Here is a 25302-nt window from a genome sequence, read left to right on the forward strand (position 1 = left end):
TACTATTTTACAACTGACACCTACTGGGAGAATTGTAACAAATAGGTCAAGCATTTTCCACTGAACACTCTCTTCAGCATCATCTCATAGTGACTCTCACCATGATTCTAATTGGCAAAATAAATCTGGTTGGTGGAAGTAGAGCCAACTAAAACCAAGCTATCATTTCTTTTGCTTGGTTTTTCCAGTCCAGGAAAAGATAGTGTTGTGCATGTTTGCTCCATGCTGAAAGCCCAGGAAACGGTACATGTCCAGAAAGGATGCACAAACGCTGTGCCACAAGTGTTTGGACTGCTTTCAGCAAATAATAGCATGAATACAGGACATGGTTTTGTGGCTGATAATTGGTGGTAGGGGGATGGTTGGACCAGATGATCTTGGAGGTTTTTTTCAACCTTAACAGTTCTATGAGTCTATGACAATAGGAGGCTGTAAATGTTTTCTGGATGTTTTTTTCCCCCTCCTTTATACTTTCTTTACACTTCTGTAACTCACACTACTTCAGTGCATTTACACTAAAAAAAAAAGTATAACTAGTCCCATATATTTGGTCACTTCCTTCCTAAGAGTGGTTTTATTTCTGCTAGTCAGAAGTGGTTGCATTCGACTCTACATCACCCCAAATTTCAAATTTGTCATTTGACAAATCTGCCAAATTATATCCTACATCTTCCAGAAGTACGCTAGGGAATGCGTCAGCATGGGTTACTTCAGAAACAACACTGGAGTCATGTGGGAACTTGGAGATGAAAAGGAGGATTGTTCAAATATTTTTCCAGTGTCTTTGGGAAGCATAATCAAAAAATGGAAAACATCACTCAACTCAAAGTAGCCTTCTGGCATCACTTATTAATTCAAGCTGACAAGAAAAATCTAACCTTTTCTCTTGCCCTGCAGAAGGATACCCTACTCAGGACTACTGAGCTTTTTACAATTACTTAGCTTACTCAGGTGAGCTATTGCAGTAAGTCAGTAGGAGTTATGGTGGGATTTACAGTGGGAAGCCAGTGACTAAATTTACTGATATGAACTAGCTGTCTCAGATGCACACTTTTTCTTTTTAGCCCAACTTGAAGCTGTGGGAGCTATTCTTAAGTACTCTTCAAAATCAATAGGAACATGATTTTGCCATTTCTGCCATTCAAGCTTTTTCTTCAGAAGCAAGAGAGAATGAAACACGATGATCTGAAGTGTAGTTTCCTTAATTTAGTCTTATCTTGCAGGTAATATGAAGATTAAAAGGATGATTTTATGAGGCATCCAATAACTGGATTCTGCACATAAAAAGAATTAATCAATACATGGATTTTTCCTTACTAACAAAGATAATTTACCACAAACACTGTATTTATTACAATTCATCCTGCTGTATTTTTGCCTGGTGAAGTTATTTGTCAACTGTAAAAGGAAAAAATGCTCTCATTCCCATTTATTGTCCTTCCTCACCTTTAACTGTTGACAAATTCTGTCAATAAAAAAATTGCCAGCTGTTCTCTCTTGAACCTGCCTGGTCAAACCCTTGTAATTCCATGCTTGTGGAAAAAATTATGCTCACTGCTTCACTTTTGCTAAGCAATATTAATATAACCAGAAAGTACAAGTATTCTTGTTTACAATATAATGCCACTACATAGAATTCACAGTCTACTTTGTAAATTCACACCCTGTTGCTTACAGGGATGTTAATTAACAGTGAAGAGTATCAAGAGCTTCCAAAGGTTTTAGCACTTCTCACTTCAGAATCTCATAATACTTGACAAAAAGTAGTAAATTCTGCCTCACAAGGTTACTACAAATTAAATTTTCATCTGTAAGACAAAATTATGGAAAAAAAAAAAAAAAAGGGCCATATTATGAACCTGTTCTTGCCTTCATTCAGAAATGATTTGCACAGATCTCCACATTGAAATTAATTGGGCTATTTCAGCAAGTAGCTGTATACCAGTGGGGATAAGCAGCTCACCATTTGACTGCAATGACACCCAAAGTTCCACACTACGTCCCTTAAAGAGCTAGTGTGGTATAATGAGAAAGATATTGGCTGGCTTGAAATCAGAAGACAGACTGATTTTTTTCCCAATCAGAAAATGTTGTGCTAGAAAGAACATAAAAAGATAATGTAGTCCAGCCTTATTGCCAAGACAGATAATTATGCAAGACGAGTATTTATCTAGTTTCCAGTAAATATTTTCCAATGTCCTTAGATAGCCTGGGATAATATCAAGCTGCATGGGAAAACATCACATTTTTATATAATTTCCAGCATAAAATTTTGCTGAAAATCATATTAACTTTGGTCTTTCTCCTACCCTTTTATGTATTTGTATTTTTAAAAATCACATTTTTTTTGAGCAGTAGCTGCCTCTGATTATGCTTATACAATAACTCTTAGAACCTTCCCACTTGAAGTTTCCAGATTATAATATAGAACAAATAATCCTAGTGACCTTTATTCCTAGTTTTCTGCTCTAGACAGATTTTCACTTTTTAATCACATTGAAAACAATCAGCCCTAGTCCCAGTTTTCTTTGTAACAATATTCTCACCATGATTTCCTGCCATATTTTGCACATTATCGATATCCCTTTCACAAGACACTACCAAGCAAAACTGCAAGACTTTCTTTTATCTCACCAAAACATCAAGAAAATGAAGAAGGATTCTTCTTCACTTCTATTTATTTATTTATTTTTATTATTAACAGGTGCTTTTGATTCACTAAAAGCTTTCCATCTGCTCATCCTCTTACCTTTTTTTTTTCTTTTTTTTCCCCCTCTTCAGGCTTGTTCTCACCTGAACAGGCTCTTTCAGTGTTCCTTCACTACTTCAATCAGACTGATGGTGGCACTGACTTAGAATTACTCACTCTCCTTGGCTTGGATAGCAGTTACTTTCTTGCTTTTATCCAGAATTTCACCACAGGTACCTCATCTGCTCAGTTCATCTTCTGCGAAGTTCTTTCTCCAGTGATCATCACTAGCGCATTTTACCTCAAATGTGAATGAAAACAATGACCCCTGAACTAGAGAGAGCACAAGAGGAGGTGAGCACGTACAATGGTGAAAAACATTAATTCTGTTTCTTTCACGACATCTTTATCTCTAACACAACTGAAACGTAAAAGGTCTGGTTATTACCCACAGGCCACAGCTGGAGACAAAACATCTCCCTCTGCAATGATAGCCATGACTGACACTTGTCTCAGGGTCAGGAATGAATCCAAAGATTGTTTTTGTTTTAAAATGCCTTTTCATTATTTACCTTTTGCTCAGAAATACAAAAATACAAACTAGAAAATTTGTTTGTTTCCCCTGTGCAAACCTTGTGGATTATTTTTTATTTATTTTTTTTTTTTAGAGAAAAATGTCATTGTGTGCATTTTAATCTATGCTTTTTATTCACTTGTGTGACTTTTTGCAAACGCAGTTCCTTCCTCCTTCCCAATTGAAGTGCACTTGTGATATATTTAGTTTTTCTTCACTTGTGGAAATTTTTAGATTGTCAAAATTATGCTTGAGCTCTTTCTAGCACACTTTTTTTTTTTTGAAGGTGGTGCAGATTTGGATTGTTTGAGTGTTGGGGAGAAGAGTGAGGAAGTAGCAAAAAGAGTGAAAGGCAAGAAAAGAAAACTAAAATTTTGAAATTTGGGTTGTATAGAAGTGGAAACTAAAATTTTCGTTTTTTTTTTTTATTATTATTATTATTATTATTAATTACTAGTATTATTAGAGATCACTCATTGAAAAAGAGCCTAGAAAAACAACAGAATTTTTAGAGGAGTGGGAATATTTCTCTTAAGACACGTTTAAGAGCAGTAATTGCAACAAATCTAGAGCAAATGACTTCCAAATTGTCATTTTTTTTTTCATTCTCTACTTCCAGGTTTCTCACTCTCATCTTTTCCTATGACTTCCTTTCGTGCACTTGCTCCCTTCTTCTTTAAAGAAATAGCTTTAACCTTATGCTTCTCAACTCCATAAGCTTTTAGAAAATCTCTCTCTACAATACACTCCATACCTTGCTCCATCTTTGCTTCTCTTTGTTTCATTCTTTCTTCCATACCCTTGTGTTAGTTCCCTAATTCCCTCAACACTCATTCAGTCTCCTCTAGCTATGTGCTCAGTAGTAACCAGTGACATCCATTCCTAGTGGGATTGCCTTTCTTCTGTCACCCATAATCCAAATCTAAATATTTATGCCTGGGAGGGTGGTGAGAAGAGAATAGGAAGCTCTTTCTCTGTGTTTGCAACTCATTGATCTGTGTCTGCTCTTTTTCAAACTCAAACTTGCTCTGACATGGTAGAGAGCAAGCAAAACACTGAAGTGTAACACTGCTGGCAGCCACTGGTCTAGCTGTGGTGTTGCCGAAGCACAAGCTACTTGAACTGATGCTTGCATTCTCCTGCTCAGAAATCATCACAAAACCTCCAACAGCACAGAACATAACCTGAATGATGTATGTAGGGTTGTTTCCAACTGAAGATGCTTTCCATCACACTGTGTGCATCACATCTGGGTGACAAGATCCACCTTTGCTGCTTCCCAGCTAGGGTTCCTTGGCAGTAAATCTCAGGTTATACCACCTGATTAGCTACGAAGTTAATTTCCAAGACCAGGAATAGATTTGTTTGAATTACTAAAGGGAACAATATGAAACCTTTCATTTCCATGGTCAGTATGTATGAGAAAGCAGAATAAATTAGTATGTAAGGATCTTCATTCTTCATGGTTTTCTTCCCTGCAGAGGATTTTCATTCTATATTTCATTTTAAGTGATAAGGGAGTCAATCTTGATGTCAATGATCTCAGGGTGGCAACATGGGACCCATCTCAGTCAGTGTCTCTAGGTACAGAACAAAATAATAAGTAATGATCTTGGCAATACCCAAATTTCTGAGAGAATTTTTGGAAATAGTATCACCAAGATTAAATGCTACTTCTAATTTTTTAATCAGTTTCTCACAGACAGAAATGCACAGGTGCCTTGACCTTAAACTTAGGTAATTATTATAATTAAAGAGCTAATACTCCATTCACAAATGTCTGCTGCTCTCTCTCTATTGTCTAAAATCCATTATTCTACATGTAGCTCCTTTTCTGTTCCCTGTTTCTCTGGACCTCTTCCAAGATTTGCTCAGTTATTGTTTAAAGCCTTTCTCAGTATGTTAGTGTGTTGGTATTTTGTGCTCTGCATCCTATGACTTATGGATTATTCCAATTTTGGAGAGATACTTTCCATATCCATTCATGGACATTATTCATCCCGTATCCAGCAAATACAATACCCATCTAATCAATCATTGCTGCTATCCCCCCACCCTCCCAAATAAAACCATCCTTTCTTTATTATGTTAAGCAAATTAGTCAAATGAATGTTTTGTAAAACTTGCTGCCTTTTTCGGTCTCTTTGGCTCCCAGCCTGTCTCTCTCCTCCTCCTCTGCCACCCTCTCCCCTTCCTATTTCCTTTATTACTCATATACCTCTGCTATATTTACAGGACTACTTGGTCTTATTAATTTTGTCACCTGAATAAAGTCTACACAAATGAAGCGCTTTCAGTGTGGCTGCCAAATTACAATAAACATATCCTTTTCCAACCCTAAATGTCTGTCCAAATTGATTTTAAATGTTTTTGTCTGGGGGGGGATGCATAAACACTGGAGATAATTATTTAATTTCAATTTCAGACATTTCAAAGAAAACTAATGTATCAACACACACAAAAGCAGCGTCTCTCCTGCCTTACCCTACAGGTCATCTCAGACTGAAGAAAGATTGGTTCAATTCACTCTTCTGCCTGAGGGGTTTTGAACCGCACCTCCTGGAAGAATGTTTAACTACCATATTACTGAGTTTTTGTATTCTGGGATAAAGACTCTCTCAATCTCTCCTGCTGGTGCTATTCGACCTGGTTTAATATACTTAAATATTCTGAGAGATCGTGCAAATGACTCAATAACCTAAGGTTCGGGGTACTCATGTGGAAAATGGGACTTCAGGGTTCAAGTTCTTGCTTCAATAAATATCTAAATATTTTTAAACAAAGCACAATTTTAACAGAGAAAAATGAAGAAACTTAAACCAAAATATCACATAACACATTGGTCAAGGTATTCTTGTGGACAGTAATAACCGCTGAGGACGAGAGAAAGGCCTTCAACTGCTAAAGCACATGACAAAGGATGGGGATTCACCAGTTTTAAGAAACTCGTATGAACAACTGTTTTTCTCATTTGAGAACTGTTCAGTCACTACATAGTGACTGCTAATCATTTTGGTGTGATAGTGAATGTGTTTTGGGTTTAAAAACTTGCAAAAATATGAATCAAACCCGTATTATACTTCATTTTGGCTAATTACAACAACAGTAAAATGTTGTAACTAGATTCTTTTAAGGTCCCTTTCGCTCCAAAACATTCAGTGATCTTGTATGTCCTTACATTATAACAATAAAACAAAACAAACCACCTTGGAGAAAGAAACGGACATTATCTCTGCTGAATTATATCGTTGGATGTTAGAGTTCATCAGATTTCGTTAACATAGAAAATAGTTACCAATGTGGGATGGTAGACAGTACAAGAAAAGAACAGAAATGGAATTATGGGACTTATAAATATACAACCACATACATAATTGACATCATTCTTGAAAAATGAGTATTGTTGCTTAACATCTCTATTGCTGTTCTGTGAGTGCCCATTTTGGAGATATAACCTCAAGTTCCATTCCCTAAGAAGTACAGGTCTTTAGGTGAAAATAATTTATTTATTTATTTACATAACTCATGTATACATAAACTTTGCAAAATGGCATTCTGTAGAAAAACAAAAACATGCAGAAATCTGCTTCTGCTTCCTAACAGCTTAAGGACTTCCTTCAGTTACATGCTTAAGGATATACCTAACTTAAAGCATGGATACAGTCCACAAAGACACAGACTTATAAATCTTGCTGAAGAACAAATTATGTTATGGGAGAAACAGTGTAAATAACACCAAATCAGTCTGTTAAAAATTTACTTCTGTTCCTGAATGTTCCTCCCTCAAAATATGGGTGCCTTTTAAAAAAGAAATCCTGTATATTTTAAGAAATTATGTTTTCTTTTATTCATAAAATGATCATTAATGAAAGCAACCCAATATTGTCAGCAGAGATGCATCTGTTAATCTTAGGAGTCTCCAGGATAAATCCTGTTTTGGTGACGTCTGTTTTACTATTGTCCTAATGGAGCAAATGGCTAAAGACTGAGTTCTTTCTGATGTATTTGTGTTATATATGCAATTAAGTCTTGCTATAGTGAAGAATCACTGTAGGCAGAGATTATTTTAATGGATGTACAGTATTACTTTAAACTAAGTCTTCACCATCTGTTCATCTTAATTATAAATGCAAAACCAACATATCTTACATTAGCATCAGAAAATGGGGAAATATCAGTGACTGAAATGTCCACATATACTCTTTGTGCAATACTGCATGCATCTGTGCCATTTTTCTTCTCCCCTTCCAAGCAATGCAAATTGGGAGGGGGGTGGGGGGAGTGCTTATTCCTCACAGATAATTTCCTGGCATGGTTAAATATTTTTTTTCTGGCAAACATGAATTCATTATAGAAGATTTCAATATATTATGCCTGAGAATGCTTTCTGAAAGTACGTATTCTACTTGCACTCATACTTCATTCTAGCTTTTTCTGACTGCCAGATAAGCAGGGAAAATGAAAGAAAGAGCCAAACACTCTGATGCCATAAATCAAATCACCAAAAAGCAAGTAAAAATGCAGAGATATTTTGAGCTTAACCAAAATAATACATAATGAGGAAGTAAAATTTTAAAATTACAGCTCTAAATTTCTGACACTGTACTGCTTTTTATGGACCAGGTGGACTTCTGTTTGAGAAAACAAAAGTACAAGTGAGAGTACAGCCTCAGTGGTGGAAATCCATGTCTATAATCTGCTGCAATTTGTTAGCATGCTAGCAGATGTTTGGTCCTACAAATGTGCATCACTATCAGAATCAGCATTACAACAGTTAAGGCTGAGTTAAATTTGCTGATTTTTAAATACTTTGCCATCCACTTGCTGACTCAGATTGTCTGGAAATTGTGGGGGCCCCAGTTAAAATCGTCAATCTGATTTTAAGGGTGCTTGATGAACAGTCCCAACATATATCAGCATATGATATATGGCTTCAGGCAAACTGATGAGCCATAGGAGTGTGCATGTACTGGTATCAGTATGAGTGGGTTGGCTCAAGATAATTTACTGCAGTATATTATGAAATTTGTATATAAATCATTATTCTGAAGTTGGCAGCTTTCTGCAAATTTGATTTCGTAGGTAGCACAACAGCAATAATATACATAGATTAATTCTATATTGTAATATAAGATCTGACATACAACTACGTCTGAATTCAGCCAAAATAATCCCATTGAAATCGGCTACAGCGTAACAGTGAAGATATTGATAAATAAGGCCTCAGATTCCTAATCCTGCCTATTCTGAGATTCCATCCTTTGCAGTGCTGGAATTTGGTATTATAGATTAGTTTTGTTTTCTGCCAGAGGTCTAACACATTAGGTTCTACTCTCTCCCCTGTGGCTATTTCCAGATACTTTGAGTTCTACCTCTTGCACCCACAGAACCAGATGGCATCCAGACATTTTCACTGAGAAACTCTGGCCCAGTTCCATTTGTAAAACACTTTCCAGATTTGTACTGAAATTAGGAGCTTGCTTTCTCAGGCAATCTAGACATCACTCACGGTGGCTGGACAAGAATGTGCATCCTCACGGGATTATGGCCAAGCATGAAGGAAAATTCAGGAAAAATGATAAACTAGTATCTTGCAAGGTATTAACGCACCAAAATCTTGTGCAAAAACCTGGCAAGATTCTATCAGCTGCTATTTTTCAAGCTAGGCCTCACCAAACAGGAGAGTCAACTTCTAATGCATCTTGCAAACAACTTGGATCTGAATACATTCATCCTAAGGTAGTCCATATTATGACATAAATGTGTGAGAAGAAAAAAGTGATGCAGTTCTCCACTTGGTGTGTAAGCAAATATGCACTGAATGGTCCAACTCCAAATGGAAGAGACAAAATTATTATGCAATCCCTTTTTGCAGAGTCTTATCACTAAGTGATAAGCACCTCAAAGAGATGGCTGGTATTGCGTGGTTAAGAAGGATAACCAAACAAACAGCAGTGTATGATGCAGTTCATATATAAAAGCTGTAAAAAAAAAACTTGCAAGTGTCTACAATTACAGCATAACGAAAAACTTCTATGCAAGTCTTTAAATATATTAGTGAAAATAGGTTTGGAGAGGTATTTCCCAACAATTTTTTACTTTGAAAGTTGTCAGGAAAAGCACCACAAATCATTAATGCTGATAATTTGTACTGGTGAAATAAGTATGGCTTTACATTACACCATCTTACATAACAATATAAAATATGAAAATCAAAAACGTTTTATAATAAACAGCAGTTTTACTGATTGCACATGATTATGTTAAGCAGCTTCTTCTAACAGTGTCACAGAGGTGATTTAATAGCTCCTATAACTAATCTTCCCAGATGACCTCTCCCCTCTGCTGATGAAGCCTATTCAAAACCTACTGCCCTTTGCTCATTTTGCCTTCTTGTATTTATGAACTGTTTTGATCATAAATACATTTGGCAAAATTCTTCTTTCCTCTGATCAGATTTTCTGTGGACAACTCATCTCACCTATGAGTGAAGTAAAAGGAAACTTGTCCTTGTCATTGTTCTAGTTATTATTATTATTAAACTGAAACTGCCACGTCATTAACTGTAAGAAATCACTCTTCAGGTATTTGACACCTGTGTAAAGCACTGCTGTTCCCATCTTCTCCCTTTCAGCACGGAAGCACAATTTTGCTCCGAGAAATTTACACATCTTATTTTTACAAATGGAATGTGGACAAACGTTGAAAAGAAAACCTATCCCCTAGAAATATCAGAAGGAAAAAATGTTTTAAAATGTTATCATCCTATTCAAATAATGTAAAGAATATTTTATATATAAAACCTAATATGCATGCACTCTAAATACACAAAACATACAAAGCAAACCACAGATATTAACAGTCTACTTAAAAATAATCAACCAACCACCACCAGCAACAAAATCTAACCTGGAAGGAGTTAAAAAGCAACTCATATCATCACAGCTGGAAAAGGAAGAAATTCGAAGTTATTATCAAGGTCAAAAAACGCAAAGAGGAGAGAAGTGCAAATTCCCTATAAGAAATCTAGACTGTTATAATAAATGGATCCCAAAGGAGCTGCAAGCAGGTTGCCACAAGCAAAACACAAATCCCTAGGGGGCAGTACATAATTAACAATTTGAAGATGCAGCCATTGTCACAAAGACAGGGACTGCTACCCAAAAACGTGAGCAAGCATTTTGTTTTCAGAGCAGCTTGCTGATTGCACTATAAACGCATATTGTTTGCCCTTATATAATAATGAACGACTTTCTATCACAAATATTTTCCTCTAGGATCATTAAGTTTTCTAGTAAAATGCAGGAATAGCAGAATGTATGGACAACAATCACACAGAATGAAAGAAAAGCAGTTAAACAATCTTGTGTGAGGGTGGTGGTGTAGAAAGAAGATGAAACAAGCATTAAAATCAGCTGATTATAATAGTAAAGCCTTATTCCGTGTATGCATTAAAAAATTATGTATATATAATTTTCAAAAAAGAGTTACTCCAATTTATAAATCAAATCATGGATACAGCAAGATTTTTCTGATTCGACTCTAGGACTGAATGATATATTTTTTTATATGACAGTGTAAATGAGTCAAATTTGTATTTTTGTTGGTAGATAAAAATAATGCTTTATGTATAACGTCTGCCTGTTGAAATGACCAGAGAAGTACCTTTAATCTTCAGTTATAAAATGAGAGTGATCACAGCAGGCTCACAAAGACTGGGAGAATCTCTGCGCTATATGGGGGAGTCAGTCAGGAAAGCCCTTGTTTCAACTTTTGAATAACGTCAGTGCTAGTATATAGCCAACTTATATTGTCAGCAGTTTTAACAGTTGCCTGTCTACAAGTGTTGATCATGTTTGCTTTTTTTTTTTTTTTTTTTTCCTGGACAATACAGATATGATAGGAATTCTGGATATCCTCATCATATAGCAAGAGAGCTAAAAATACGGCCCATCCATTTATAATTTTCAGCTGCTCATCCTGATCCCAAGTTACAGCTGATAAATAATGTTAATGTTCTTTTGTACTAAAACCATATTTTGGAGGCAAAAAGAAAATAAGGAAATGATTGCAGCTGGATAAGATTTTCTCTCTTCTATGCTTTTTCTTTGTTGATATTGAGGGCTAATGCCTTTCTCTAATAGTTTCAACCACTATCTTCCAATTCTGTCCTCTAAGCATGGGGTTTTGCACAAAAGTGCTATCCTGCCATGAAGATTGCCATATTAAAGCCTCTTCTGGAAACTTCACATAAATCATCAGCTTTGCAGGCGTGTGAATCAAAGTTAAAATTTCTGAGACAGGAGGATAAATATAAATTATTCACAGGACAGAGTTTGTCCTTGTTCTTTCTTTGCAGAGATCCATTACAAAATACAGTGGGGGGGGAAGGAGTAAAATGCATAAACAACCCAGTCTTCTCAGATCAAGTCTTCTGTCCCACTGTAGTTATGTATGAGAGTTTGAGAATCTCCAGTTCCTTACAAGGAACTTCCTTACAAGTCTACTGTGCTTACAGATCTGTAATGCTATTTCAGATGTTTTTAAATTTTTGCTGTTAAGATTTAGAGTTGTTTTCTTTTTTTTTTTTTTTTCCCTTTTAAAATCATCTGTGTTCAAAGCTCAAACCCAAGACATAAAATCAAACAGAGGAAAGTCTAACAATACATTTAGACTTAACTCCCATCACTACCTGTCTGAAAACTCACAGACCTAAACTCTATCATTTAAACTCACAAGAGCAGTACCTTTTACTTAGATCAAGGCAAGGTAGGAAGTCAAGGCTGCAGTTTTGAGAGATTCTATTCTTCCCAAAGAAAAATTTTGCTTAAGAACAAAAAACATACATTTTCAATCTTTCCAGGAGAACGAGCAGAGTTAGTTTGGGGATAATGAAAATATTTTGAAAATTTCAAAATAATATCAAGCCAATAAGTTGAGTTATTACCAGTTCTAAAGCAGATCCAATAATCCTAGGGAATCTTAGCTGATATATTCCCAGAAATTCCTCAAAAATGACGTGACATTTTGTTTGCTGTTAGTCTGTTCTGTTTATTTGAGTGAATATTTCCTTCACTACAATATATAAAAGCAGCTGCATTTTATGTGAGAGAAACACCGTGAATGTAGCTGTTTGAAACTGAAACTAAAAAATAAGACAAATATGCTAAGAGAAAAGGAGAATCAGTCTTGCGTTCAGCACAATGCTGAGAGACTATCACCCATCAGCCAAACAGGAGTAAGGTTCTTGCTTACAGAATTTTGCTGACGAGAACATCAGCAAATCATTCCTCTGCAGCTTTCATCTCTGACTCCATTGCATAATATTCTTTCATCACTGACTGCATTTTATTATGCACAGTAAATGTAAAATACTTATATTACTTTCTGTAATTATAGACCTATCCCTAGTAAAGGATCCATCTTTGGTGCCTTTCTATTCATGGAAAAAAATAAGCATTTAGAAATTTATTCATACCACTACAGTTTTACTGACCATATATTTTGAGAAAGTTGTAATTTTTTATTTTAAGTTGTCAGTCAAAATGGGGTAAATTTCCCATTATTTTCAATGAATTTCCAATAGATTAAACAAAGTTAGCTACCTGTTACTGTATCATACTTGAAGTTAAATTTCTCTGTGATGCAGATCCCACAGACTTGAAGAATTTGATTCTGATGAACATGCTGAGTTAATTAGAAGCAACTTCCTGTCATCTCAGAACAAAAGCTAGTTACAAGTAACCTTGAAATATTATCTATTTCATGAAATGGTGTAAACAAGTTGCTGACAACTTTCAAAGGGCAATTGGGTAGATTACATGTTTCTTTTCTAAATTACAGATAAACTGTGATAGTAGAAACTCAGTAGGAGCCAGGAGACATTGTCTATAAGGCATTTAGGTTTCACCTAGTCAGTTGGCTGGTACCATATTACCTCTCTTATCAGACAGAAGTGTCCCAGCTCATGCTGAGTTTTAGAAAGCCCAAAACCTGGATCTGCGGCTTCTCGCAGTGCCACAGCCCTCTCCTCCTGCCTGGGTTGTACGTCATTTCACATGGACCCGTTCTATATTGGGAACTTGTGTCATAGGTTTCCAGTGCAGATCTAAAGTTGGGATAGGTGGCCAACATTTTGCAGCCCCAACATGAATATGAAAGTTAAATTTGCATTCCTTGTAAAGACTGAGAAACAAAGAAAACATCAAATGAGAAAATATGCATACATTTGGTGAGATAACGTCAGAACGCAAAAGAAGGCATCAGATGATTATCACTAGAAAGCAATCAAAAGAACACAGCCTACATACGAAACCAGTCAATCCACAGAGCACTATTCCAAGGTCAGAATTTATAGCCCCTGCAACGTCAGGGAAAAGAAACTACAATCTGGTAGTCAGCAATGCTATATGAACTGTTGCAACATAAAAAAAGAATACCACAGCAAACCAAAATCCCTACCCTGAGCATCTTTTTAAGTCTGGTGACTTGATGAACTTCCATTGAGCTGTGAAAGACTGCTAGCCAGCAGACTCTGCTCGACACTACTTCCAAGACCAATTAAGATAGTATTGCCATAAGGGGGTCTCAGGAATACAGCTCATAGGACATCTATAAAACCAGAAAAAAAATAGAGTATTTATTTTTGCTTGATAGTAGTCATTCCCATGATATTTGATCTATCAAAAGTAATGAGCTAGAAAATACTAGTAAAATCTTCACAGACTGATCCAAGCTGCAAAGTTCTGTTCTGAATTTCTGTTTCTTTCCAAGCAGCCAGTCAGAATTCGACTGAAGTTTTGACTGAGTCCCACTCTACATTTTGTGTTAATTTAAGTTTTCTAGATGTAGTTTCCATTGCTTCAAACTCATTTGCTTCATTCATATTCAATCACACTTCATGCGTGTCTGTTGACTCAAAGTTGCTAACATTCACTAGCCAGTTGTAATAACAATTGAAAGAGAGTTAGAGGGCACACAGACATTAAGCTCAACTAAGTTTTGAAAACAAAACAAAAACAATTTGGTAGCTATTTTAACAACAAGAAGATATTTATAATGGCCTGATATTGGAAAGGCTACTGTGTTAAATTACCATTAATTATGTATCTTGAAATTCAAATGGGACTGCAGCCCCAGGGTGCAAGTCCAGAGAAAACTCAGATTTGTTTTTTTGCCCCTAGATCTACTTCCCCCCACCCTAGTGGTAAACCTTGGCAAAATTGCTGTTAATTGCTGTCTTCATTTAGCCACATAGAAGATGAGAAATATCAGAACTGAAACTGTAGGCTGCATCACAAAGCCCTACTCTCTATCTTAACAAAACCTAAAGCAAGACAGTTGTCAGCAGCATTCCTGTAGGTTAACCTATTTAGTTTCTGGTCTTTTCTGTTGGTAAGCAACAAGGATATTCTGCTTCTATCCACAATAAACAGATATGAAACTTTCCCGTACATTCAGAAGATGACAGTGGGTTTTGGTTAGCACCAGTGGTTGAGTTTCAACAAGAATGTAGTTCTATTGCCCAATTCTCTGCTCCTGTGGGGTCTGAGATTAAATTAAAAAAAAAAAAAAAAAGTTTGCTCATATAAAATAAGCTTTTATAACCATGGAAGGATAAGGATTTATGTCATTTAAATTCCTACCTGAATAATATAATGAGTTCTTCTAGCTACAGTAATTGAGGAGGTTCTCTTCTATTTACAGAGAAGCAGTACAACAAACTTACTCTATCTCAGACTGCATGACATCTGGCCTCAGGCTCAGTTCAGTTTCTACATGCACTGCTTCCTGTCAGAGTAATTAAGTGCATTTTTCTTGATTAACAAAAATCTAAACAAGATAAAGAGCTAATTTGCTTTCTGCTTTTGGTCCCAATGGATGAAGTCTGTACTTATTTCTTGGGAGTTCTTTACCATTTTCACTTCAGTATTGAGATAAATCTAATGACTTTCATGATAATGTTGTAAACCGTAAACATGTAATTTTTGGATGCACCGAGAGTTTTTTGTAAGAAGAGATATTTATTTAAATAAGTCAGTTTAGGCTTGAGGAGCTGAAAGGAAGGAGCTAATGTGAACAGAAATATTTTCTTATTTTTATCTTCCTGTGAAAAGAGAGAGGGGCTGATTTTGAGTTAACACTTGCCAGCAATTCAAAGCTGCTATCAATTTAAATTTGCATGAGAAATAGAGGGTGAAACAATGCATACAAAACAAATCTGACCAAGGCCACTTACTGTTCAAACTATGTGGAATGCACTAAGTGAAAACCCAGAAAGAGCAGTGACTATTTTGTTCTGACAAATGAACTTAGACATACTTCTATATGCATGATCCTTAAACAACACAGTGACTATCTAGAAAATTTTGTGGAAAAAAATAATTTAATAAAGAATTAAAATAATAGGAATAAAGAAAACGACAGTGGAATGAAACTGCAGCTGAACTTGGTACCTTTGACACAAAAATGGTCTGTATAGGAATGGGCAGTAAAGCCACATTATCAAACTCTCATCATACTTAGAAACATGGAAGATATGACTAAGAAACTCCCCTAAAAGTCAGTTTAGCAAATTTACATGTAAATACCATTCTCTTTCCCCATCTAACCTTTTAGATGTCTTTTTAAAACCCTCCAAATTCTAACTGTGTAGGAGTATCTGCTCCTGTATGAGGTGGTCCCTTGGAAAATACAAAAATGATGATAGCCCATCCATCATATAACCCCATTGCAAACTATGGGACTAGCTTAACAGCATTAAATAAATCAGTTTCCTAAAGCTCTGTGTAGGCTTCCAACATGTAGATTTATTTTTTAAATATCTTTCATTTCGTATTCACGTAAAATGTAAAATGTTTGAAACCACTGTAGCATTGTAATAATGAGTTTTAAAATACCCTGATGGGTCAAACCACTGTCTGCCTCAGTGCTCTATAGCGGATTTGACATGACCAGTAGCAGGTCCATGGGTCACACTGAGAAGAAGCCAACAATTCACAGTGGGTGAAGACTGCTTGGAAGCATTAGAAGAAAAAATGGTTACATTTCATATTAAAACTCTGCTAAATGCCTGGCTTAGCCTGGTCATTTGGGGCACTCAGCATATATCTCTAAAGCAGTGAGGTTATTTTTAATACTCTTGCAGGTCACCTTTAAATGAATTTGCACTTCAATGATTATCTTTGCTAGAGCACACATTATACCTACTGAAAGTAAGGAAACTTACATGTGCTGTATAGCATCCTCAAAAAGAACAAGATTCATTGCAGCATGAAGCTCATTGTAGTGCTCTAATGATTCTGTTAAAATTCTGGTCAGCTTCTCCCAATCAGATACGGGAAAGTAACGAGGTTCTCCAACACCATAGGCAAAGTGGCAGTAAATTAGTGGCTTATGGATAAATACATGCTCATCAACACCCTGGTGGTAACAATATAGAGATATAAACAAGTATTCACCCAGCACATTAACCCTTTATCACAATTTTATCTGTGTGTCTCTGTGTGTGTGCATGTGCACACTTAGGAAAAGCTGCTGGATTCTAAGAATGATCCTGTTAGCTACAGAATCAATATCAGATAGTGTTTCAAATTTTTCCATCAGAATCTGGCAGCATGCTATTTCCAGAAGGCCAGCTCCAAGCCCTCTCGGACTGTGTCTTCTCTCTGGAGACAGCTGAAAAGAGTATAATAATACATAATGCAGACTTTGGTGATAGCTTTTAATTTAATCTGATCTTTTCTGGAAGGAAATGGGTTCAACCACAAACTACAAGATTATTCTCAGTCATTTTTCCATTTTATGCTATTTATGTATGGCTCATGCAGTCTTACTCTGCTTTCCTTATCGTACACTCTACTTGCTTGTATTTGCTACTGACTCCTAATATTCTTATGGTCTTCATCATGGCATGCAACCATAAGGAGGTAGCATCTAAATTGAAAAAAAGGTAAAGAACCTCATCACAAAGAAGAAACTTGAATAAGTATGCTTCAAGTAAGAGAAAAGACAGAATACTTCTTATGACTGCAGTGATTTTGTTTTTATAATCTTTTCTATTATATTGAAATGATGTCCATTCACACCAGGGACAGGAAACAAAACAAAACAAGATTTCTACAATAAACAATTAATCTGTATACACTTCCAATGTCACAAAATCCTTTTTCATCCCCATGAAATCCTTTTCCTTCCCACAATGCTTAAAAATAATGTGGCATGAAATGGTGGATACAAACAGATTTTTCCCAGTTACCTCATGTTAAGAATCCCATCTCAGAGTACATTCTATAGTATGGATGAGAATTGCATTAAAATGTTCAGTATCTTTCTTCTCCATATATTTATATGAACTAATGCAGGATGATTACGTGGATACATTTTTTCCATGATAAATGAATCAAGACAATAGGAACCAATATATTACTGCGGTAGTAAAGTGTTCCTGGCAAACACATTTTCATTCAAACACATTTTTTCCCCCTTCAAACGTGATATCGTCAATCCCTGACTAGAAACTAAAATATTCCAGTCAGTGATATGCATCTTTGGGTCACCAAAACATGAATATTTACTCCCTACAGTATGCATGCTTAATGGCCAATTAATGACCTGTTGTAAAAGAAGTTATATAATGAGGTTGTGTGTTTGCCTTAGGAATGGTGATCTCTTCCTCCTAGCCCTCCTTTGTATGACTTTCATCTTTGTTGTAATCCAGTTTTATTTCTGACACACCCCTTTCTTTCTCTTTAGAAAAAACCTGACTGTATCCTGCTGGAGTCCTGCCTGTCTATTTAAAACTTCCTTTTTCTAGATTGCCTCTTTAGTTCTGTATTCTTCCCAGCTTCACTCCCAATATAGATTACTGTCACACACTGAATACCATTACAAAATGCACATCAGACAAGAGACTGCCTAAGATGCTTTTTCCCTTGATTCTGATATGTGTTGTTCAACTTGACCCTTTTGGGTACCCTTCATTAAATATTACTTGCTACTCCAGTTCTCAATTTTGTCATTGGTTGTTACCAGTCAACATATTCTGGCCTTGGTGAAAGGCAATGAAGGCATTCCTCTTGACTTCACGATGTTATTCAGAGTGCCAGCTCTGATATGGTTTCTTCAAGAGTGGTGCAATAATTTTTAGGAATTGGCAGATTGAAGTCTCTGTCCCAAAGTGGACTGGGACTTTTGCAGTATGGAGTTCCCCTGATACTACAACTAAATCCAGCAAGCATATTAATAGATATTTGGTGAGCAGGTGGCTCATATAACGATGCTTTGCCTAACAACTTCATACTCATGTATGAGCTAATTCAGTGTCATTTATCTATTTTTATGCCTAGCACAAGTAACTATTAGGAAATTTCATCTGGAAATTTTCCATCATTGGGATATTTGTTGTGAAAATGTTTCCTTTTTGCATTGACCTTTTGATCCAGCTGTATTATGAGATTCTAAAAACTGACATCCTGCTCTCCTCTTTGCTGCTAAACAGATGTTAAATAAGCAACTCTCAGGAACTATGGGTAAAATTCTGACCTCGATCCAAACATGAGCATTTCCAAACGCATTGAAAGGTTGAAATTATTTTTAAAACCTAGAGATAACACACACAAAAGAACCAGATACTGTTGAAGTATATAAAAAAAAAAAAATGCTCTCAGCAGCACAGTTGTCCTGGTAATAACTCTTAGAACCAGAAAGATTCCTACTATCCTCTTTAGAACATTGATTACCCTTTGCCAACCTCACATGCACTCTTTCAGTCTCCCCAAATCACTGCTGTCTCTCATGCACCTGCTGCTGCTGGTCTCAAACTACTGTTCAGTTTTTGCTAGCTTGGTGTGCAATACTAAAAATGTTCCCACTCATATAGAAGGTGGCAGCTGAATTTGTTAAAAGCTAACCCAGACAGGTAAGCTAAACAAAAAGCGAAACAGCTTGAAAAAAAAAAATAACACCAGGTTTGCTGGCTTGCCAAATTTAACAGTATTTTTAAAATTAAAAAAATAAAGAAATTAAAAAAAAAAAACGGATGTTTTGCTCCCACTTATTTCTTTCCTCTACCTCTCACTTTCTGCCTCCAGCACAGAACGAAGAGTACAGGATTTGTGATGACAGCATTTTTTTCCAGAAAGATCCGCCCATGCTTTGTAGGCACAAGGCAGCGGAATGAAGTGGAAGAACCATTCATACTTGAGAAGTTAACCACCATGGCAACAGCTGAACAGCAAAGGGCTGAGGAAGGAAGTGCAAAGCAATCATCTCCAATGGGAGTCACTGGGACTCCTCAGCACCCTGCCTGCTCCTCCCTCCTTGCTGTCTGCTCTGCAAGTAAGTGCAAAGTAACTTTGTCCACGAACCTGCAAGGAGTGAAAGCACAGCACAGCAAAGCTGTGGCATTACAGAACTGAGCAAGAGGAGAAGGACACCTCAACAGTTGTGTTTCATTTTTTGGCTAAAAAAAATAATAATAAAAAAAATGGCAGCTTTAACACATAGTACAAGCCTATCCTTTGCTATGTCAAGCTTCATCTGCTATATGTCTCTTTCATAGACTATCAGAGTGAAGAGAGACCACGTAAGCTGCCTTCAATAGGGAAACAACCTAGTTATCTGGGAACCAGAACACATTTACCTGACTTCTTTGAGATCAGAGGTTTGTGTGCAGGGACCAAAGGGACTGCAACATTTAGATTGCTTCTCATAGTTGAGTAGCTTGTTCAAGTTTTGCACTGCATAGCATAGCAGCTTGGTGTGCAGACACGCAGAATAAATGCATTTGGGAGTATTACCGTTTGAAGCAACTGTTCACATTTGATTTTAGAACAGTCTGGAATGTGAACCTGATTTCTTAATCATGTCACAGGTTGTCACGGGTGCCAAAATTTGGAGTTCTCAGAAACCGCTTATTGTATAGCATGTCCATATTTTGCCCTCCACATTGCTGCAAGTCATTTATCATTCATGCTTCTGACTGGATTAGAAGCATGACTCCACTACTCTGCCTCTGAGAAACTGGTGTTACCCTCCCATTCCTTCTAGTCCTCTCTTCAAGGAGGATGCCTCAGAAAGGCACAAGAAACAAGACCCAGGAGATCTACTATTAGATCTAGTAAACGTATGTAGTACGCTTTTAACTATAAGCTTCATGTAACTAAAAAAATTCACACTTTGCCAGGAACTTCAGACCTGACTGAATATGGCACAGAGGCATGTGGAACATGGCCAGATTTGTTCTCTTGGTACCTTTTACACTTTAGAGCTTTTAAGATAGCTTTCTGGCTTACAAGAGAGTTTCATCTTAAGAATTTATAAGCACTTCTATCCTGATTCTATCCCGATAATTACAATGCTCTATACAACTTACAGCTGAGATCCTCTTTCCAAGAATGCTACTTTTTTTTTTTCTTTTTTTTTTTTTTTTTTTTTTTTTTTTTCTGGCAGCCAGTGGTTTCACCATTAGAAAATGGTATTACAGAATTAGAAGATGTTCAGGCATGATACTCACTCTGAGTATTGACATAGCCAGTACATGTATATTTAGGGAACTCTCCACAGAGTTCAACGTGAGACTCTGAAAAACAAGCGTTACATAAAATCACACAAGAATCTACAATGTATAGTAGAGAGAAAGGGCAATTTATACGTACAGGAACTATACAGAAAGACCTGTATTACCTGGAATATATGCATCAAATCTCTTAAATTAAAACCATAACTGAATCCAGTCACTGTGGGTAGAAAGTTCTGGGTCATTTTCTGATGCAGACAGACTGCAGCTTATATGAGATGATAGATTTCACTATACTGTAACTGCAGCTCCAGTGCTGGAAAAGGATATTTATGGTCCTGCTCTATATAGGGGTTAGAGCATCCATCTCTGGGAAACAGACAGCAAACAGAGAGAAATGTCTCTGAGAGATTAAAAAAAGCGTGTGTGAAGAAAATATAATTATTTCTTTTAAAATATACCCACATAAATATTTTAATAACACCGAAATCCAGAAATTGAAAGCACAAGTTGAAAAGGTTCTCACAGCCAAAGCACACAGTGTTAAATATCTTATTCACTCCCTGTCTCACTCGATGGAGATCATAATTACTATCAAGTTAGTATGAAACCTGCCAAATGAGCCTGACTTCAGGGCAGTGTGCTCCTTTGCAGCTGTTTTCTTTCCAGAATGCTTAATAAATTGTGTATATTTAATCAAATTGGGGTAGTTCAGAGTCTGAATGTTGTTTAAATAAAAAGTAAGGCAGATAGCAGCTTAGTGGAGTACCAGGCATAGGGGAACTGTAATAAAGTTGTTAAATTTCTTAGGAAGAGTAGTATATTGATCCTTTATCTTGGATCAATCCAATTATAATTCTATTATTAACACCTCTGTGGTCTTTTTAACAGTCGTTTAAAAACCAGAGAACTCAGAAAAATTACCTAAGGATGTTTCTGCCCCCACGATGCAGCTCAAACAGAACTGGTCAAATCACAGAATTCTTCATTTGCAGAACATTTCTGTGTGAAAGAAAAAAAATATAATCAAAAAACCAAATACCTCCAAACTGGGAAGCTAAAAACATCTTGAAGCTGAACAGAAGCTTGTAAAACACATATATATTTTGAAAAAATTACATTTTTGATCAGTCAGCATTTCCAAATGAAATCCTGTTGTAGAACATTCCTAAATCAACCTAAGTGTAAAATATACTAACATAGGCAGTTTCAGAACCTTGATTCTCTGCAGTGAAACAAAGCAGTATGAGAAACTAGTTGATATCATGTGTTTCTCAAACACTATCTGTTAGCAAAAAAAAATGTTGACAAGTTTAAATAAAATACAGATGACAATGCAAATGCTGGAAAGATGGTTTTAGGTAGATGCACAAGCACAATCTTTTAAAATCTATGCACTTTCAGGTGTGAAAAGATACTAAAACCACGCAGATGAAATCACTGCTTTGTAAAGGTAAAGAAAAAAAAAAGAAAAAAAAGCATAAAAGCATGCTACACCTATTTCACAGTGATCAGTTCAAATCTAAGAAGTAGATTAAACCAGTTATTCCTTGAATGCTTTTGGACAGACTGATTAGAGTTCTCTAGTCTTTCACAGTTTACAGTCCTTCCTGCTTTCTTTGTTTGAACACAACTTCAGCTTTGTGAATGATTTCCCTTGCTAATTCTAGTAACTTTCATTCCTTTGCTGAGTAGCTATGCTGGCCTCCTTTTACTCTTTCTTGCATCTTTCCCAAAGGATGGGGGATGCTCTGCTGTTGCGTCCTCTGCCCAGACGGAGCATCTTCGTGCTCCCTGGAAGGATTTAATTGGTTTAGTGGCCCATTTTAGCTTCTTTTTAGTGAGCTTTCCTGTTTTCACAGAGTTACTCTTTTTTGAAGTTAAGCACACTTGTGGTGGATTCTTTGGCCTTTGTTGCTCCTGTGGAGGGTGCTGAATTGAAGTACATTACAGTCACTGTCACAGAGCAGTGATTCCATTGTGAGATTTTGAACCAGATCCTGCACATCACTCAATACACAAACAAGCTGTCACTCAGTGTGGGCTTGTTGTTTAGGGAACAGCCCTGTCAGCCCCCCTTCCCTGCTTCGCTGTTCAGTCGTTCAGTCCACTCAGCCATAGGTTTGCACTGTTGGAGAATTTGTGCATGGGTTTGTCAGAAATGGTATTAAGGGAACTGAGTTGTTTCCTTTAATAGATTATGTATTTAATAAATATGGTGGAGAAACAAGGTTGCAGAAAATCTAGTGCCTGCTCAGGCAAATGTTTGTTACATGCACATTTTAGCAGATGCTTTTTGCTCGTGTTTGTGTAGTTTAAACCCTATCTGCACTAAAAATGGAAACCCCCAAACCTGAGAACAGGTAAAGGCAGAAGTAGCTGAGATTTGGCACAAGATAGGAAAAACATTTCTTTTATGAAAGTGCAATAAACAGTATCTTTGATCTGGCAGATGAAACACAGCCAACATATCCTTTCTGAAACCCAGAAACAAATTAATAACAAACTATAAATCCAAAATAAAGTTAACCCTTAAAAACAAAAGTCCCCTCAGGCAGAGTTTTGCTCCCTTCTTTTAACCTCCCATGAAAGACAGAACTCTGAAGTTAACTAAAGGCTTCCACACCTCCTTCCATTCTCTGCATTCTGTGTGGCAGGTTTTCAAGACCAGCCAAGAAAAGTAGCACCATAAACCCGTAAGACCCAAACACACACAAATAGTCCTGCTGGCAATGTGAAGGTTTGAAGACTTCTGCATACTCTTTTACTGTACTACTTAGAGAGTCAAAGGACTCCTGAGGAGACCTGGGGTGTCTTATGCATGATTCTTGTTTACAATACAGTGCTTATTCACTCATGTCTGCTCCTGGGGTTGCCACAGCAAATGGTCAAACTGAGGGTTTTCCTACACATTCTGTCCCCGTAGCACCTTTTATCTGGTACTTATAACTGTGCTATTTCATGCCTGCTCTGTGTGAGACAGAGCACCATCTGTCTGCTATGCAAGGCTGTAACAAAATGTTAGGATGTTCGTTCTCTTTAAATTAAGAACTTGACTGTTACTGTGAGCAAAAACATTTTGTTAAAATATGGCACTTGGTGCACCTACCCAAAGATGCTGATTTACTGAAAAACTTCCAGCAGTGGGATTCATGCATGTGACACACTGACAATCGTGAATTTCTTTTAAAATCAGTTTCTGTCTGTCATACCTATGTAGTTACAAAATAACAAAAGGATAATAAAGCTCAATTGTATATTCACAGTTTGAGATTTCTATTGACAGATCTTCACACTGAATGCTTCTGCAAGAAAGTGTGATTATGTAGCTCTCTGCTAAAAGAACTGAAAACCTCTCCTTTGTTACAACTCTCTTACACACCATTTCTATCATTTGGAATCTTTTAAGGGATGTGTCAAAGTTGACAGGCCCAAATTTGGCCTCCTCTCACCAAATTATATTTGTAGATTTAGAATATCTTCCTTGTAGGACAAAATCCCAGCAGTCAACCTCTCCAAAACAAGGGCTAAGTTCTTTGGCTAGCTCCAGGTCAGGCAATAAGCCATGAACAATATACCCTCTTGTCCTACAAAATGCATGTTTCTGTTCATGTGCTACACCATCCCTCCTCTTACAACCAACATATTAAATTGGTACTGTGATGAAAATCACTCTGCTTACTCATTTACCTATGGGTTAGATGGTTTTATTAGTTCAGCCTGTTGCCTCTAACCTTCCACTACACTGTGGAGAGCTCTATTGTGTTACAGCCATAAAAGCACTTCACCAGAGCTTTACACAAAACTTAGAGAGCTAACGTGCTGGGTTCTCTTCTGTCACACATCATATATGGGATTAACAATAGTAGCTAGTTTAATTTATTGGATCTTTGTTTTCTAGCCTGCAAATTAGGTCAATAGCATTTTCCCCATCCATGGGAAAGCTCAGTGGCTCCTTTAGTCCAAAGGAATCCTGAATCTGTAGCGGATAAAAATAACAAATATTAAAGAAAATGTTCTGTTTTGTTTCACTAAGAATCCAAAATGATTTCAAGATAGATTTACATTTTTGTAAAAAAGCACTGTGAGATATTAAAATGTGAAGTGCAATTTGATAGGACTGCAAGTCTGACTGTTGAGTTTTTCTTGCCAAAAGAAGAATTTCAGGTCAAGAAAAAAAAAAAAGGAATAAAAAAGGAATAAAGAAGGAAAAGCTGTGATACTTGCTTTATCCTCCTGTTCACATAACAACCCAGTAGAAATCTGAACAGTATTCATTTAATATATATGCCTAGAGTAGGCCATCAGATTATAATCTCTCCTTGTCTACCAATATTAGAGAGCTGTATCCAGAAGCCTAACATTTTGATCCAAGCATTCTAAGGTAATTACTCTAAACTCCTAGTCAGTTTTAACCACATTTCACTCAGTTGCATAAAAGTATTTCATAACAAGTGAAAGAACTGTAAAGGACAGCCTAAGGGCATCTTCTCTGACCCACCTCCCACTTCCCCTATCCTT

General features: G+C 36.6%; 1 long non-coding RNA gene across 1 annotated transcript in view; it reads right to left on the minus strand.

The window, feature by feature from the left end:
* Positions 1-25302, minus strand: part of LOC137858713 (uncharacterized) — a 50832-nt gene that overhangs the window by 19078 nt on the left and 6452 nt on the right. The window contains exons 3-4 of the long non-coding RNA XR_011097942.1: positions 21706-21783; positions 20779-20844 (exon numbers count right to left, since the gene is read on the minus strand). This is a non-coding gene — a long non-coding RNA (uncharacterized lncRNA). The remainder of the gene's footprint in view (positions 1-20778; positions 20845-21705; positions 21784-25302) is intronic.

This window comes from Anas acuta, chromosome 6 (assembly GCF_963932015.1).
Source record: "Anas acuta chromosome 6, bAnaAcu1.1, whole genome shotgun sequence".
Taxonomy (NCBI): domain Eukaryota; kingdom Metazoa; phylum Chordata; class Aves; order Anseriformes; family Anatidae; genus Anas; species Anas acuta.